Source organism: Bos javanicus, chromosome 7 (genome assembly GCF_032452875.1).
Source record: "Bos javanicus breed banteng chromosome 7, ARS-OSU_banteng_1.0, whole genome shotgun sequence".
Classification (NCBI taxonomy): Eukaryota; Metazoa; Chordata; class Mammalia; order Artiodactyla; family Bovidae; genus Bos; species Bos javanicus.
In genome coordinates this window covers 35288322-35305366 of record NC_083874.1, presented here as the reverse complement: position 1 = coordinate 35305366, position 17045 = coordinate 35288322, and the positions used below count along the sequence as shown (strand labels likewise).

The window sequence follows — 17045 nt, the reverse complement described above, 5'->3', positions numbered from 1 at the left end:
TGACATTATCCACCTTTTATTAAAGAATTGCATTTAAATTGGCATTATGTTTGTCAGGATTCCGGCAGGAAAAAGTATACTAAAACTGAGTAATCAAAGGGAGTTTAAATTAAGAGAACATTTATAAAAGTATGAGCAGAGCTTTCAAACAGTAACAAAGAAAATCATCCCTACAATGGGAATAGTGGAAGCGACTGCCACATCTAGGCTGGCAAGAGCAAGGGAAAAGAGCAGTTGCCAATATCCCCTGGAATGAGGGAGGTCTATGCGACTCAGGGCAACTGGTAGGAGCTATGGCCTTTATCCTACAGCCACTAGCAACCCAGCAGGAAGAAAGAGAAGAGAATAAATCCATGACCTCGCTTTCCTCCTTCCTGCTGATCTCCAGCTGGTGCTTACTTTGCTTGAACTCAGCAAGAGGCCAGAGAGGAATGGAGATTTCCAGGTCAGACTCCCAGGACACAAAGTCTTGTGGAGCACAGTGGAGAGGAGGTACAGAGAAACAAACACCAGATAACCTGCCCAGACACACTCTAGCAAGGAGGTGTGGCAGGAGGCAGGGGGGACCACTGCTGTAATTTTTAAAATCTTTCACAAGGTTACTTGATGTTCTATTAAGAGCCTCAAAAATATTATTTATTTGGCCTAGGATTTCTATTTCTAGAAATTTATCTTAAGGAAAGAATGTACACAACAATCTCTGCATAATTATGCTTATTGCAGAATGATCATATAAGTTTGAAATAACTTTTCAAAAATAAGTGAAAAATTATATGACCGAATATAATTAAATATCATTCATGTTCTATCGAAACTATCTAATGAGTTGGAAAATTGTTTACAAAAAGTATTCAATTTAAGATGCAGAAAGCAAAATTACCTATATAGTGAGTTGGGAAGACCCCTTGAGAATAGAACGGCAACCCGCTCCAGCATGCTTGTCTGGAGAATCCCATGGACAGAGGAGCCTGGCAGGCTATGTTCCATAGGGTTGCAAACAGTCAGACACGACTGAAGTGGCTGAGCACGCAGGCACGCACATGTGAGTACCCTGTGGACAGAAGCTTTGATTTACTACCATGTATTTTCTTCTATATATTTACTTCTAGCTATTTTCAGCATCTAGAATAACACCTGGCATACAGCATAAGCTATAGGCAAATATATATACATCAGGCAAAATTACAGAACACATTTCCAAAAATTAACAGTGCCTCTTTGTGGATGGCAGATTTAAGGGTGATGTTTGTTACTTTCACATTTAAATTTTCCTATTTTATGATAAGAAAAAAATCCTTTTTAAATAAAGATCTTTTATAATTTTTTGAAGCATCATTATAGAAACCCTGTACAAGCTTCTTTTTTTAATTTTTTATTATTATTTTACTTATTTTTTAATTTACTTTACAATATTGTATTGGTTTTGCCATACATCAACATGCATCCACCACGGGTGTACACGTGTTCCCCATCCTGAACCCCCCTCCCACCTCCCTCCCCATACCATCCCTCTGGGTCATCCCAGTGCACCAGCCCCAAGCTTCCTATATCCTCCATCGAACCTGGACTGGCGATTCGTTTCTTATATGATATTATACATGTTTTAATGCCATTCTCTTAAATCATACCCCCCCGCAACAGAATCCAAAAGACTGTTCTATGTATCTGTGTCTCTTTTGATGTCTCACATATAGGGTTGTTGTTACCATCTTTCTAAATTCCATATATATGCATTAGTATACTGTATTGGTGTTTTTCTTTCTGGCTTACTTCACTCTGTATAATAGGCTCCAGTTTCATCCACCTCATTAGAACTGATTCAAATGTATTCTTAGTAATGGCTGAGTAATACTCCATTGTGTATATGTACCACAGCTTTCTTATCCATTCATCTGATGATGGACATCTAAGTTGCTTCCATGTCCTGGCTCTTATAAATAGTGCTGCGATGAACATTGGGGTACACATGTCTCTTTCAATTCTGGTTTCCTCAGTGTGTATGCCCAGCAGTGGGATTGCTGGGTCGTATGGCAGTTCTATTTCCAGTTTTTTAAGGAATCTCCACACTGTTCTCCATAATGGCTGTACTAGTTTGCATTCCCACCAACAGTGTAAGAGGGTTCCCTTTTCTCCACACCCTCTCCAGCATTTATTGCTTGTAGACTTTTGGATCACAGCCATTCTGACTGGCATGAAATGGTACCTCATTGTGGTTTTGATTTGCATTTCTCTGATAATGAGTGATGTTGAGCATCTTTTCATGTGTTTGTTAGCCATCCGTATGTCTTCTTTAGAGAAATGTCTATTTAGTTCTTTGGCCCATTTTTTGATTGGGTCATTTATTTTTTTGGAATTGAACTGCAGGAGTTGCTTGTATATTTTTGAGATTAGTTGTTTGTCAGTTGCTTCATTTGCTATTATTTTCTCCCATTCTGAAAAGCTTCTAGGATCCTTATCCCGCTGAGGTCACTCCATCATCGTTGGAAATCCCCTAGCGAAGTTCAGCACAAAGATTAAAATCTCAGGGAAAAAGAAAAAAAAACTGAAAATCCACTCCATCCTTCCACCAGCACTGGAAGCAGCAGCAGGATTTTCACTCATCTGGTAATTCTCCTTTCACATTTCCTGAGGCTGTACTGAGTTACCTTCTGTGGTGATAGGAGTCTTAGACTTGAATCTCTTTTCTGTAAAATGTTTAAAATATTTCACGAAGAAGGGAGTGAACTACCTTTGAGAGAATTTAGAGTGTAATGGAACCATTAGGAGTATTTTCCAGGATAAAGATTAAGAACTCTAAGCATCATAAAACCAAGCTCAACTTCTTTCTATAACAGATTTGGAAAATGAAGCTCATTGCATTAAGCATTTGCTCTATTCTCATGGAACGCATATACAAGAAGTTTGGTCTGCTGAGTCCTTGTTTAGAATATTGCTATTTTGGGTATGTGAAAACTGATTTCAACAAAAGAGTTCAAGCTCCAGCTATGCCAGTCTAATTGAAATAAAGGTTTACTTAGTATTAGGAAACCTTAGTTGAATCCCCCTTTCAGAATGAATTTGCTCTATGCATACATTATAATTCAAATAAATAGACATATATTTTTATATTACCAGTTTCAAAATGTTCTTGGGAGCTTTTGATTTCCTTGAAGGATTTAAAAGTTCAAGAGAGAGGTATATAAATCTAGGTCAAACCAGGGGACAGAAACCACTCAGTGATTTAAACAGGGTAAGTTTCATACAACAAATTATTAAACCATGATTATAGAGTAATTCTAAGATGGAAGGAGAATGCTAAATGGCACTGCATTGCTGAGAGTATCCAAGGACGGGAAACTTGGAAAAGAGGTCTCCTCTCCAAGGCTGAGTATCAAACCTCACTGGAGAAGGCACGGCTGCAGCCCACTGGATGCTAGAGAATTACACTGCCATGTCCAGCTCAGAGCTTGACCAAAGTCAATAAGTGAACAGGAAACAAGCCTGCAGGACAACTTGAGTGGCAACTGGTGGAGAATATACTGCTGATGATCAGTGACCAGCTGCTGAACCCACAAAGAAATTTTTCTTCCTACAACATCTGTCCAACAGCCTCTGTGGAGAAAACGTAACATTGTGTACACGTTAAAGCACAATTTTAAGAAATTCCATCCATTAGTGCAGAGTGGGTTTTAAAGGGCAATTTTAGGCTGAGGCAATAAACTGATAAGTAGGGAAGGAGGCCTAAGTCAGGCTCCAGGCCTTATCCTCATTTCCTCCAGGGCAGTTCTGCTATTACATGATTAATAAATAGTGGTTCCCTGTAACAGTAATTTGAAAGCCAAAAAATACTGAAAGACATTACAGTGGAAAAGATATAGTGGCATAAACCTTTTAATTTTAGATTTAAAGAAAACCATTAACAAAATAAAGATGAAAATGGTATTAGCAAATTCTTATTACAGAGCAGCCCAGACTAGAGGAGGAAAGAGGGCTGCAAGAAGGGGCTACAGAAAACAAAACAAAATGCAATAGTAATGATTTGCCCTTACCCTTTTGAAGAAAGAAAAGTATTAGCATGGAACAAGTGAGTTAAGTATTTTAATTAAGTTGATAATTCCACTGAAATCAAGAAACTGGAAAAGAAGGAATTATTTTTGAAGTTATATAGGAAGGAAAATAATCAAATTGCCTGGTCCTTGGTTAAGTAATGAGAGGTATTTATATAGTCATAGTAAACACTGATTGTGAGAAAATTTGTGCTACAATTCCATCAAATTATTGGAGCAAGATAAAAAGAGAGGGATTACAAAATAAACCCTACTGAATCAGACCAAAGATTTACTACATAATGCCAAAAAAAAACCAGAAATCAAGAGTTGTGTAATATTTTCCTCTGTCTTAGAAATATGGGAAGCAAATACCAAATGCTATAAGAAATGGCCCAAGGGTGAAAATATTTTGGGGAGTGGAACAGAGATTCAAGGGGGAGTGAAGGTTTTTACTATAATTGTTTTAGCTTTTGAATTTTTAAATTATGCACAGGTTTTAATTTGATGAGAACAGGCCATATCTTAAATGTACATGATTTCTACATTGTAAAATTCATATGGAAAACATTGGAGAAAATATTCTAAAATAAGAACAGTGATTGCTATTCAACATGTTTGTTAACTCTGCCTTTATATTTTTAATATTTCAAAATTATCTAAAGTGAGTATGATCAGAAAAATCAGTATCATGGAGAGACGAAGCAAAGGGTTAAGCAAAGTCATTAGATTTATGATAACAGAAAATAAAAAATATAAGTGAAAATGAATGCAGAAATATCATACCATCAGATAAGCAATATTTATTAAGTGACCATTGTAAGTCATCAGTCAACGCTATGATTTTTCCAGTAGTCATGTATAGATGTGAGAGTTGGATCATAAAGAAGGCTGAGTGCCAAAGAATTGATGCTTTCGAATTGCGGTGCTGGAGAAAACTCTTGAGAGTTCCTTGGATTGCAAGATCAAACCAGTGAATCCTAAAAGAAATTAACCCTGCATATTCACTGGAAGGACTGATGCTGAAGTTCAATGCTTTGCCACCTAATGCGAAGAGCCAACTCGCTGGAAGACCCTGATGCTGGGAAAGATTGAAGGCAGGAGGAGAAGGGGGCAACAAAGGATGAGATAGTTGGATGGATTCATCAACTCAATGGCATTAGTTTGAGCAGACTCCAGGAGATACTGAAGGACAGGGAAGGCTGGCATGCTGCAGTTCATGGAGTCACAAAGAGTCAGACATAACTGAGCAACTAAACAAGAACAATTTTATCGTGCATTGAACCTGGACTGGCGACTCGTTTGATACATATTATACATGTTTCAATGCCATTCTCCCAAATCTCCCCACCCTCTCCCTCTCCCACAGAGTCCAAAAGACTGATCTATACATCAGTGTCTCTTTTGCTGTCTCGTACACAGGGTTATTGTTACCATCTTTCTAAATTCCATATATATGTGTTAGTATACTGTATTGGTGTTTTTCTTTCTGGCTTACTTCACTCTGTATAATAGGCTCCAGTTTCATCCATCTCATTAGAACTGATTCAAATGTATTCTTTTTAATGGCTGAGTAATACTCCATTGTGTATATGTACCACAGCTTTCTTATCCATTCATCTGCTGATGGGCATCTAGGTTGCTTCCATGTCCTGGGGAGGCTATGGGGAGGGAGGAGGGAGGAGGGTTCAGGATGGGGAACACAGGTATACCTGTGGCGGATTCATTTCGATATTTGGCAAAACTAATACAATATTGTAAAGTTTAAAACTAAAATAAAATTTAAAAAAAAGAAAAAAAAAGGAATTCAAAAACAAAACAAAAAAACAATTTTAAATCTAGCACTAGAGGTAATAAATAAACAACAAATGATAAAGCAGTGCCCATTCCCTTGAGGCACTTAAAATTAAATGGAAGAAAAAGTAAATGGAGGAAATAAAGGTTAAATATTAGATTATATTTTAATGACAATTTTTAAATGATAAAATAACAATTAAAAATCTTTTTTTGACAGGAAGTTTAAAGATCTGTTACTCAAAAATCAGTTGAAATGAGGGAATGACTTCCTCTCTTATTCTTGCTTCTACCAAAGATAATTAGTTGTAAATACTTCTCACATAAAATTATGAACATTACTGTAAACTCCCTAAGTGTATTATTCAATTTACAAAATTGCACAGGACTTTTCCCTAAAGATTCATCTTGTGTATTCTGAGGACATCTGCTTATCCTAATACGAGTGGTAATGACGATCTTCTTTTATAACATTTACACTTGCCTGAATTGGTTTCAAATATCAAGTCAAATATCAAGTCACTTTCATGTCTGCCTTTAGTTCAGATGTGAATTAACCAACATGGTAATTAAGCTGAAATGTCAGAGTCTCCTCCTTGCATGGACCCCTTCTAGCAATACATTCTATATGTTTTTGTAGGATTTGCAAACACAAGGCACCTTAACCAAAATTAGGTAAGATTGTTGTCACTTTCTGTTCCAGTTTACTCTCCAACATACTTCTACTCATGTCGGATCACATTTGGAGTGGCTATGAAGTAGTTGAGCTGGGAACAATTGAGTCTGATTTAATTATATCTGCGCATATGGATCACAGTCATGTCCAAGTATATATGTTAGCATTTCCTAGCCACTGTGATATAGGTATGACTTCCAGGAAATTCTCACAACCTACAATAGGATCTCCCTCATTGTTGAGACCAAAGATGCAAAGCAGAATTTTTATGGAGCAATTAATATGTCCTACTGAGATTAGCACCAAAAGAATGAGGATAATGAGGGGAAAATGTTTCAAATACATAGCAATAGAGCACAAAGAGCTAGCTTGTGGAAAGTTCGTTCATTCTTATATCTCATTTAAAAAAAAGAACTTTTGATAAAGCTTTTCCCCCAATATTTGACAGTAATAGTATTTACCTGACATTACAGTAAGTTATGAAGTTGCAAGAAAATTTTTGAGTTATCAATAATGTAAAAAAAAAATCAAAAATAATCAAAAATTCTCTCTCTATGCTCTATAGAAAACATTATTAAATCACACTCATATGAAATCACAATCATACAAAATGACAATCAAATTGAAAGCCAAAAATAAATAGGAAAGAAATGCTATAAAGTTGTATTAGGCATTTAATTAATTAAAATATAATTTTTCTGGGTTTTATAATTTTACTGATATTGGGTGGCTTTTTAAAATTTGCAGTTTATTAAAATGTATTTTCTCATCTTAAATCAATGTTCACTTTTGCAGCTAATTTTTTATTTGACTTGATTTTCCTCTAAATTTTCCCAATTTGTGTACAATTGAGGCCTCATAAAACTGAGGCTCCCTGGGTGTTTTGTTTTTTTTTTAATCATTATTTCAAAGCACTTATAATACCATGTTATGCAATTCCTATTAAACGAGCTTTATATATTGACCCAGCATTTAGATCACTTTCTCATAACAATATGCCTATTTTTCCCTTTGCTCCCCATGTGCAATAAGTTCAGATTTCAGATGATGCAGGAAAAAAAATTCCAAAAAATACAATAAAAATTGAGGTGAAATGTCATAGTAAATATTTATAACAGCAATGGTGAGAAAATATTCTGTACATAAAGCCATTGGAAGCTGTTCACTGTTTCATTCCTTTTCCCTATTTCCACCCATGTTATCCTTCAGGAGGTAGCTGGCTCATTCAAAGATGGAAAAGTGTCACTGGCCCCTACATAAGAACTACTAAGCAAACATAAAACAAACAAAAAACAAAATCCTAGAGAAAGAACAGAAGAAAAGAACACACACAAAAAGTAGAGGAACGCTCTAAAGCATAGGAAGAAGTATCTTAGAAAATAGACAATGACTTTAAAGAAATAGATTATCATCTCAGTTGATATCACAAAATTTTTTTCCTTAGGGAAAAGGAAATGAAACAAATATTCAAAGAAGAGATTTCAATATATAAAAGAAATTAAAACTGGCTACTAGAAATTAGAAAAGAAATGGAAAAGAAAAACAAATATATTGCACAGGGTTATCCTCTATTGCAGAGATTAAAAATGAACATGACTGAAGATGTAAACACACAGTATTGATACATGGCCTTGAGGAAATTAGAAACAGAAGGAAAAAACACAGACAAAAAGACAAAGAAAGACAGAGATAAAGGCAACGATAAGGGAACAAGTATCCAGTAAGCACACTTCTTGTCCCTAGTCACAAAGAAATAAATGTGGCATATCAGGTCCTTCCTGCCAAAAATTGCCAAAAAATACACAAGAAAACAGATCTTCAGGAAGGTGTTGAAGTTGCAAGATGAATAAAAAATCATATAGGATCTGCAGCAGGAAAAATGTCATACACAATAGGTGGAAGCTGAGGTGGCCTCAACTCTCTTTACAACCCTAGCCAAGACCAGAGACAAACAGAAGTAAACACTTCTTTGCTTAGTGTTGTCACCCAAATGTGCCATTTGGAATTATTGGTCACTATCTTGGGACCCAGACAGAGACAAGAGGACAACTCAACATCCACACAGTGGCAAAAGCTGAAGACGTTTTCAGTCAACTCTAGATCCATCCAGCACATCTGAGTGATAACCCTTTCTAACTATGTAAGCCACTGTGATTTCATTCCTTGACTAATTGTTGAAAGTTTACTACCTAATGCAAAGATGATATAAATATTATAAAAAAAATCAACCATGGAAAAATAGTAATGTGAGTAACAGAAATCAGAGTAAGGGTGAAGATGAAGAAGGTTGGATAAAGTATACTAACTTCCTTATCATTCATATGTAAAATTCAATAAATATACTCTAAATGTGAAGCAGTATAATAATTACACTCTCAGAAAAAAAGTTTTTTTTTTCCTTTTCCTAATCTCCTAAAGGAAATCAGTGCTGAATATTCCTTGGAAGGACTGATGCTGAAGCTGAAACTCCAATACTTTGGCCACCTGATGCGAAAAACTGACTCATTGGAAAAGACCCTGATGCTGGGAAAGATTGAAGGCAGGAGAATAAGGGGACGACAGAGGATGAGATGGTTGGATGGCATCACCAACTCTATGGACATGAGTTCAAGTAAGCTCTGGGAGTTGGTAATGGACAGGGAAGCCTGGCGTGCTACAGTCTAAGGGGTCTCAAAGAGTCGGACACAACTGAGCGACTGAACTTACTGAATCTTACAGGAATCTTTCAAAACCTAATATTTTTTATACTGAAGGAATTTACTGTTTTCTCAAAATATTAGCAATGTTTGTTTCATTTCAATGCTTTACTTTGATAAATTTAGATAAAACTAATATAATTTAAAAGAAAATAATACATCGTATAAGCTAATATTTTAAATATTTCCATGCTTCTTGCCTTGAGTCTTCAATACAGAAATATCTGAATTTTAGGATACCAAATATTAATATTAGTTACTCCTGGATGGTGAAAATTTGTGGTAGAATCTACCCTTTTATTTTTCTGCTTTTAAAAATCTACCCTTTATTTTCCAAAAAATACAAATTAAATAAAACAATAAAATAGATACAAAACAAATGCAATTTGTTTTTACAAAACAATAAAGTCATTAGTCACAAAAATGAGCACCTATTTTGAACACTTACTTTACACCATTATGCCACAGACACAAATTACAAGCAATAAGATAATATTTTGCTTCACATTTCATAATTATACAAAACTTTAACAGTTACAAAAATACATGCCAACAAAATTTTAAACTTATTATTGAAAAAATATGAATGAGAGATACAGATATTAGAATTTAATCTTCCAGATCAAAATTTATATTATATATTGCTTTTAGTTTATATTTTTAAAATCCACTTTTCAAGGCAAAAATATTTCACATTGGGCTGCCTTATGAAAGTATAAATATCAAAGAACTATTTTAAATGTTTTTAGAAAGAGAGTAAATCATATTTGGATAATAAAGGAGTATTCCTAAAAGGGTGACAGAAAGCTTCCTACATGCAACAGGGCTTCTTGTGTTTTTCCACATTTGTTAATGCTCATCTGGTTACTATTTAGCCTTCAGGAATCACCTTGGGCATCATCTTGTTATAGTCTTTGAAATCCCCGCGTTAGTCCAAGTGACAGTATTACAGTGACACCCTGTCTACATCTAAATTAACTCCATTATATTGAAATTATCTGTTAGGCTACGTTCTGAAATTTGGCCTCCAAGCCAGCAGTGTCAGCATCACCTGTGGACTTGTCAGAAATGTGTGTTTTCAGACTTCACCCTAAACACACTAATTCAGGAATTCCACGGGTGGGGCCCAACATCTGCTAATAACAAACTCTCCGTGTGATTCTGATACATGCTAGCTTGGGAGTACTCACTGGTCTACTGTTTTCCCCAGTAAAAGGTAAGCTCTGTATGGACATGGCCTTTTCTCATTCATTGTTGTATTCCTGAATCCTAGCCTCACGCCAGGCACACAGCACATGGTCCTTGAAGGTTCTAAGAAAAACAGAGCCTACACATAATGAAAATAACAGCTAACATTTAAATGTCATTATTGTGCTTCCCCAGTGGCTCAGCGATAAAGAATCCACCAGCAATGCAGGTGATGCAGGAGACCCACGTTTAATTCCTGGTTTGGAAAGATCCCCTGGAGGAGGCTATGGCAACCCACTTCATTACTCTTGTCTAGAGAATCCCACGGACAGAGGAGCCTGGTGTCTACAATCCATGCTGGCACAAAGAGTCAGACACGACCGAAGTGACTAAGCACACACAAGCATCGTATTTCATGCACACATGCCATGTTTCAGGCATTCTATTAAGCATCTTACATGTATTTACCCACTTAATTCTCCCAGTATTCTGATGGGGAAGATACTATTTAGTGTCCCCATTATTACACGTTAAGAAATGAAGCACAGAAAGTTTAGGAAACTTGTCAAGGATACACAATTAGCAAATTGCAGAGACACTATAGAATTTCAGTCAGTTCTTATTCAGAGCCCTGCTACTAATCATGAAATTATATAGACTCACAATTTGTGGAAATATCTAAAATAATTACTTTAGATAATTTTTCCTCTTCTGGTATTTGTAAGTGTCTGGGTTCTTTGTGCTCTTTATTGGTAAATATATATGTGACATTTTGGCCCCAGAAAGATTATTTATATGCACACTTCCATTGATAATAGATGACCTCTTAAAATCACTTACCACTGAACTTCCCTCAACAACCATTGAATGGGCATGGATTTGCTCAGAGTCATTTTAGATCCCTATCTGAACAATTTTCTAATAAAGACTCAGTTCTATTTTCTGATTACTAAAACCCCTTTTTGAGCTTGAGGCTCCCACTCAAATCCTACAGATGCTGAGAATTTGTTGAAAGATATGGAATTGGTGATTAATTAGTGTGTGATGAATTAGAACTCAGATTGACAGTGTGACAAAACAAACTCACCCATCATCAGATCCTTTAGTGGTTACGGCTCAGATAAAATATATATGAGTGTTTTTATCAATTGCTTTAATTGAAAGTTAAGCTGTTAGTTATAATTTTTAGCAATATTTAAGAAAAGAAGACCACAAATTATAAAAAGCATAAGATGGCTACTTTCATAATGTCAGCTCATCTTTAGGTATACATGACTATAACAGATAATTTTGCTGTGGTTAAGTTAGGACAAGATGTGCTCAGGTTGCTTAAGAGCTGTGGTTTGCTCATTTCTACTGAATTTTACTTGGGACCATGCCTAATGCTCAGGCTCTACATGGACTGCAATTTCTACATGTAAAATTACGTTAATTTATTTTCATTTTGAAAAAAAAAATGCCATTACCTTCCCCATTTCTTAAAATGACAAAATCCCAACAGATTCAACTGTTCACAATCGATTGCTAGAACCATCTTACAGCAAAACTAAGATTTAGTTGAATAATTCAAATTACCATAAGGCTAATTATCATTTTTATCTTCATTATGTGAGCTGACTATAGCACTTCTTAATTCCATCATTCCTTGGTGCTCTGGCAAAACAGCTAGCTGCCAGGTGTTATGACTCTGGCTCCTGGAATTCTGCCTGATCTCCATTTTGTATGGTAACACTGCAGCCAGGAAACAGATTAGATTATGCTGAACTGAGCTATGGAAATCCTGCTCAGTCCAGTCTTCTTATAACAAAGCTGCCTGACAGCATTAAAATTGAGGCTTAGTTAGAAGTAAAGTTTGATTCCATCACATTATGAGGTACTGGCCATGTGTAGAAATTAGTCATGTGAAGAAGGGAGTAGGAAAAGGAATTTGAGATATGCCACTTGTCAACAATATATGGAAAGAAGCAAGTGGTCAAAGGAGACATAAAGATTGCTATTTTCCTTGAACTGGTATATCTTTTGCTGCATATTTAAGGAGGATAAAACTCTCTCAAGACTTGTTCACTGTGAAAGGAAGGATGGTAGAAATACACACACACACACACAAACAAAAAACAGGAATCTCTGATTGATTTCTCTGGCAACATATGGCAATACTCTATGCATGAAGAGAAGTCGCTCTATTCTGATTTCTTGACAGCTTTACTCTCTGGTTCATGGATCAGCTGTCAAAGGGTATGGAGCCAGAAACAGAGACTGTGCACTGAATCACTCAAAGAATGAGTATATCACAGTCAGCATCTGCTAATTATATGCTGAATTTCCTACTGGCCTTCTCATTACTCTGAAGGGAAATTAGCCCTTAGAGAAAACTCTTTGGATACTGTCTACAGTTCACAGACAGATGACAAATACACCTAGATTAGGCAGATTGGCTGAAACTGAAGATGGATTGATCACATGTTGAGCTGGTTGCTTTGGGTGAAAACAGTCAAGACATTCATTGAGTAAAAGCAGAAAAATTTCAAATTCCAAAGAGTTTATCCCATATTTACCTAGAACTTAATTAGTGGTTTCTTTTCCTTAAAAATGTTTCAGATAGTCCAATAGGTAGAATTCTAAGATTCCCCAGACCCTGATTTGCATATCTTATATAATACCCTTCCCTGGCATAACTTAGGATATCACATGACTGATTAGGTTATTAATCAAACTAGAGATCATCCTGTGTTGTTGTTCAGTCACTACATCTTATCTGACTCTGAAACCCCATGGACTATAGTCAGCCAGGTTTCTCTGTCCTCCACTATCTAACAGAGTTCACTCAAATTCATGTTCCTTCAGTCAGTGATACTTCCAACCATCTCAACCTCTGCCCCCACTTCTCCTTTTGCCTTATCCTGTGTAGACCTGACCTAATCAGCCGAGTCCTTTAAAAGAGAAGGGCTGGCCTTGAAGATACAGCCTCCATGAGCTCTACATCTGCAAAGAAGTGAATTCCAACAACTACATAAATTTCCAAAAGATTGTCCAACCCTTGACAAGATCCCAGGCTTGCCTAACACCTTGACTGCAATCTGAGGAGCACGTGAGCAGAGGACCCAACTGACCTTGCCCAAACTTCTTCTTTTTTTTTTTTTTATTTTTATTTTATTTTTAAACTTTACAATATTGTATTAGTTTTGCCAAATATCGAATGAATCTGCCACAGGTATACCTGTGTTCCCCATCCTGAACCCTCCTCCCTCCTCCCTCCCCATACCCTCCCTCTAGGTCGTCCCAGTGCACCAGCCCCAAGCATCCAGTATCGTGCATCGAACCTGGACTGGCGACTCACTTCATACATGATATTATACATGTTTCAATGCCATTCTCCCAAATCTCCCCACCCTCTCCCTTTCCCACAGAGTCCATAAGACTGATCTATACATCAGTGTCTCTTTTGCTGTCTCGTACACAGGGTTATTGTTACCATCTTTCTAAATTCCATATATATGCGTTACTATACTGTATTGGTGTTTTTCTTTCTGCCTTACTTCACTCTGTATAATAGGCTCCAGTTTCATCCACCTCATTAGAACTGATTCAAATGTATTCATTTTAATGGCTGCGTAATACTCCATTGTGTATATGTACCACAGCTTTCTTATCCATTCATCTGCTGATGGACATCTAGGTTGCTTCCATGTCCTGGCTATTATAAACAGTGCTGTGATGAACATTGGGGTACACGTGTCTCTTTCCCTTCTGGTTTCCTCAGTGTGTATGCCCAGCAGTGGGATTGCTGGATCATAAGGCAGTTCTATTTCCAGTTTTTTAAGGAATCTCCACACTGTTCTCCGTAGTGGCTGTACTAGTTTGCATTCCCACCAACAGTGTAAGAGAATTCCCTTTTTTCCACACCCTCTCCAGCATTTATTGCTTGTAGACTTTTGGATCGCAGCCATTCTGACTGGCGTGAAATGGTACCTCATAGTGGTTTTGATTTGCATTTCTCTGATAATGAGTGATGTTGAGCATCTTTTCATGTGTTTGTTAGCCATCTGTATGTCTTCTTTGGAGAAATGCCTATTTAGTTCTTTGGCCCATTTTTTGATTGGGTCATTTATTTTTCTGGAGTTGAGCTGTAGGAGTTGCTTGTTTATTTCTAATCCAATAATCCAAACTTCTAATCCACAAAAATGATGGGGTAGTATATATGTATTGTTTTACATTACTAAGTTTATAGTAGCTTGTTACACAGGAAGAGAAAATTAACAGATCTGATATTCAAAACTGAGCTTTTTAAAGCCTTTTTATCTGGAACATGTTTCTTTATATGTGATGTTCTCCACTTCATCAATAGTATTCTCTAGTATATTTCCCTGACTGAATCTGAACTGAATCTTATTTCTAATCCTCATTCAGTTCCATCTGTCACAGATATCACTATAAAACCCTGACTTTTCAGAACTATTGTGAAACCTCACATATTTCAATCCCTCTGGATTAATTTTCATCTTTTTCTGTAAAATTTTTGCTACATTCTGAGGGAAAATTGGTAAAGATAGTTGTTTTTCCTTTCAATTGATTTCAATCAGCTTTTTGTCTTCCTAATTACTGAGGAAAAACAAAAGTTTTTTTTTTTAATTACATCTTGTTATAATTTAGTTACCTTATTTCACTTTAGAAAAATTATTTAGAAAATATGGTTTTGATGTTTAAAGACAGTCAAAGGAGATTCAAAAGCCATTCAGCAATGAACCTTGGATCTAAACATCTTCACTCTCCCCAGCATCTCACATAGTGCCTCCACTTTAATAAAAACCACATAAATACTCACTGTATGAATGACTAGAAATAAGAAACTTTGATGTGTACAAAATGTCAATTGCCATTTATCTTTTCAGCATAATAGATGAATAATGTATATCACACTTTGGATTCCACAATTCTATACTGAGAAATAACACACAAAGAAAATTCACAATGAATTGAATAGCTGACGGATGGAATAAAGATCTCTTTATGATGGAAACATAGGTCATTATTTTTAAGGTCTGCATGTTCTCAAGAATATATCTAGATAAAAATTTCATAACATACAGGGGGATCTCCCGACTTAGTTTGAAAATCTTTCTTTGGAAGCCTTAACAAAAAACTGATGTTAATTAACTACTAATACATACTGCATGAGCTTTCTCTTATAATGCTTCTATAATACTCTAAGTTTGCTCTCTGGAACCTGTTATTTTTGTTGTTTAGTTGCTAAGACATATCCGACTATTTTGCAAGTAGCCCGCCAGCTTTCTCCGTCCATGGAATTTTCCAGGCAATACTGGAATGGGTTGCCATTTCCTTCTTCAGGAATCTTCCCAATCCAGGGATCAAACCTACATCTGCTGCATTAGCAAGTAGATTCTTTATCACTGAGTCACCAGGGAAGACCCAGTAGAACCTGTACCATGCTACAAAGTGGAGAAGATAGGAAGGAAGGAGGGTTATCCTCATGGAGGAAAGCTTTTCAGAATGTTTCCAAGATATGTTTTATGAAGTGTCATAAAATTCAAAATAACTCTGTTGGTACTAGAGGATTGTGGGTGGTGGACTACCATCACCACAGACAGAACATGAGGTTTAATCATGTAGAGATGTAGCATGGAAATCTCTACCCTTGCTCATACTGTTTAGAACTTTTGCTCAAAGATCTCTAGTTTCTCTAGACTTGCCACAGTTTCAGACATCCACCTAGCTGTGGAAATGAATCCTCCAGGAGCCCTCCCCTGCTCCTACCTTGTTCATTCTGCTCAGTGAATTTTCTGAGAATAAAGGATCTACATATAGTGCTATCATGCATACCTTAGCTTTCCCTGCAAAGAACTTCTAAAAAGTCACTGGATCCCTCCTGCTGTTTCTCTATTTAAGAGGCTTGGAGATGTCTTGGCATCCATGCTATGGGGTTGTGTCTAGTCTAAGATGACTCCCATCTGGTTGACATTCTTTTTTTTTTTTTAATTTTATTTTTAAACTTTATATAATTGTATTAGTTTTGCCAAATATCAAAATGAATCCGCCACAGGTATACATGTGTTCCCCATCCTAGACCCTCCTCCCTCCTCCCTCCCCATACCATCCCTCTGGGTCGTCCCAGTGCACTAGCCCCAAGCATCCAGTATCATGCATCGAACCTGGACTGGCATCTCGTTTCTTACATGATATTTTACGTGTTTCAATGTCATTCTCCCAAATCTTCCCACCCTCTCCTTCTCCCACAGAGTCCATAAGACTGTTCTATACATCAGTGTCTCTTTTGCTGTCTCGTACACAGGGTTATTGTTACCATCTTTCTAAATTCCATATATATGCATTAATATACTGTATTGGTGTTTTTCCTTCTGGCTTACTTCACTCTGTATAATAAGCTCCAGTTTCATCCACCTCATTAGAACTGATTCAAATGTATTCTTTTTAATGGCTGAGTAATACTCCATTGTGTATATGTACCACAGCTTTCTTATCCATTCATCTGCTGATGGGCATCTAGGTTGCTTCCATGTCCTGGCTATTATAAACAGTGCTGCGATGAACATTGGGGTACACGTGTCTCTTTCCCTTCTGGTTTCCTCAGTGTGTATGCCCAGCAGTGGGATTGCTGGATCATAAGGCAGTTCTATTTCCAGTTTTTTA

General features: G+C 36.5%; 1 long non-coding RNA gene across 6 annotated transcripts in view; it reads right to left on the bottom strand.

Annotated features, from left to right (window-relative positions):
- Window positions 1-17045, bottom strand: part of LOC133251040 (uncharacterized) — a 911217-nt gene that overhangs the window by 407102 nt on the left and 487070 nt on the right. For 5 of the 6 annotated variants that reach the window (XR_009737496.1, XR_009737498.1, XR_009737501.1 and 2 more), the window contains one exon: window positions 881-1051. The exons of the other annotated variant lie outside the window; for it this stretch is intronic. This is a non-coding gene — a long non-coding RNA (uncharacterized LOC133251040). The remainder of the gene's footprint in view (window positions 1-880; window positions 1052-17045) is intronic. 6 annotated transcript variants of the gene reach the window in all.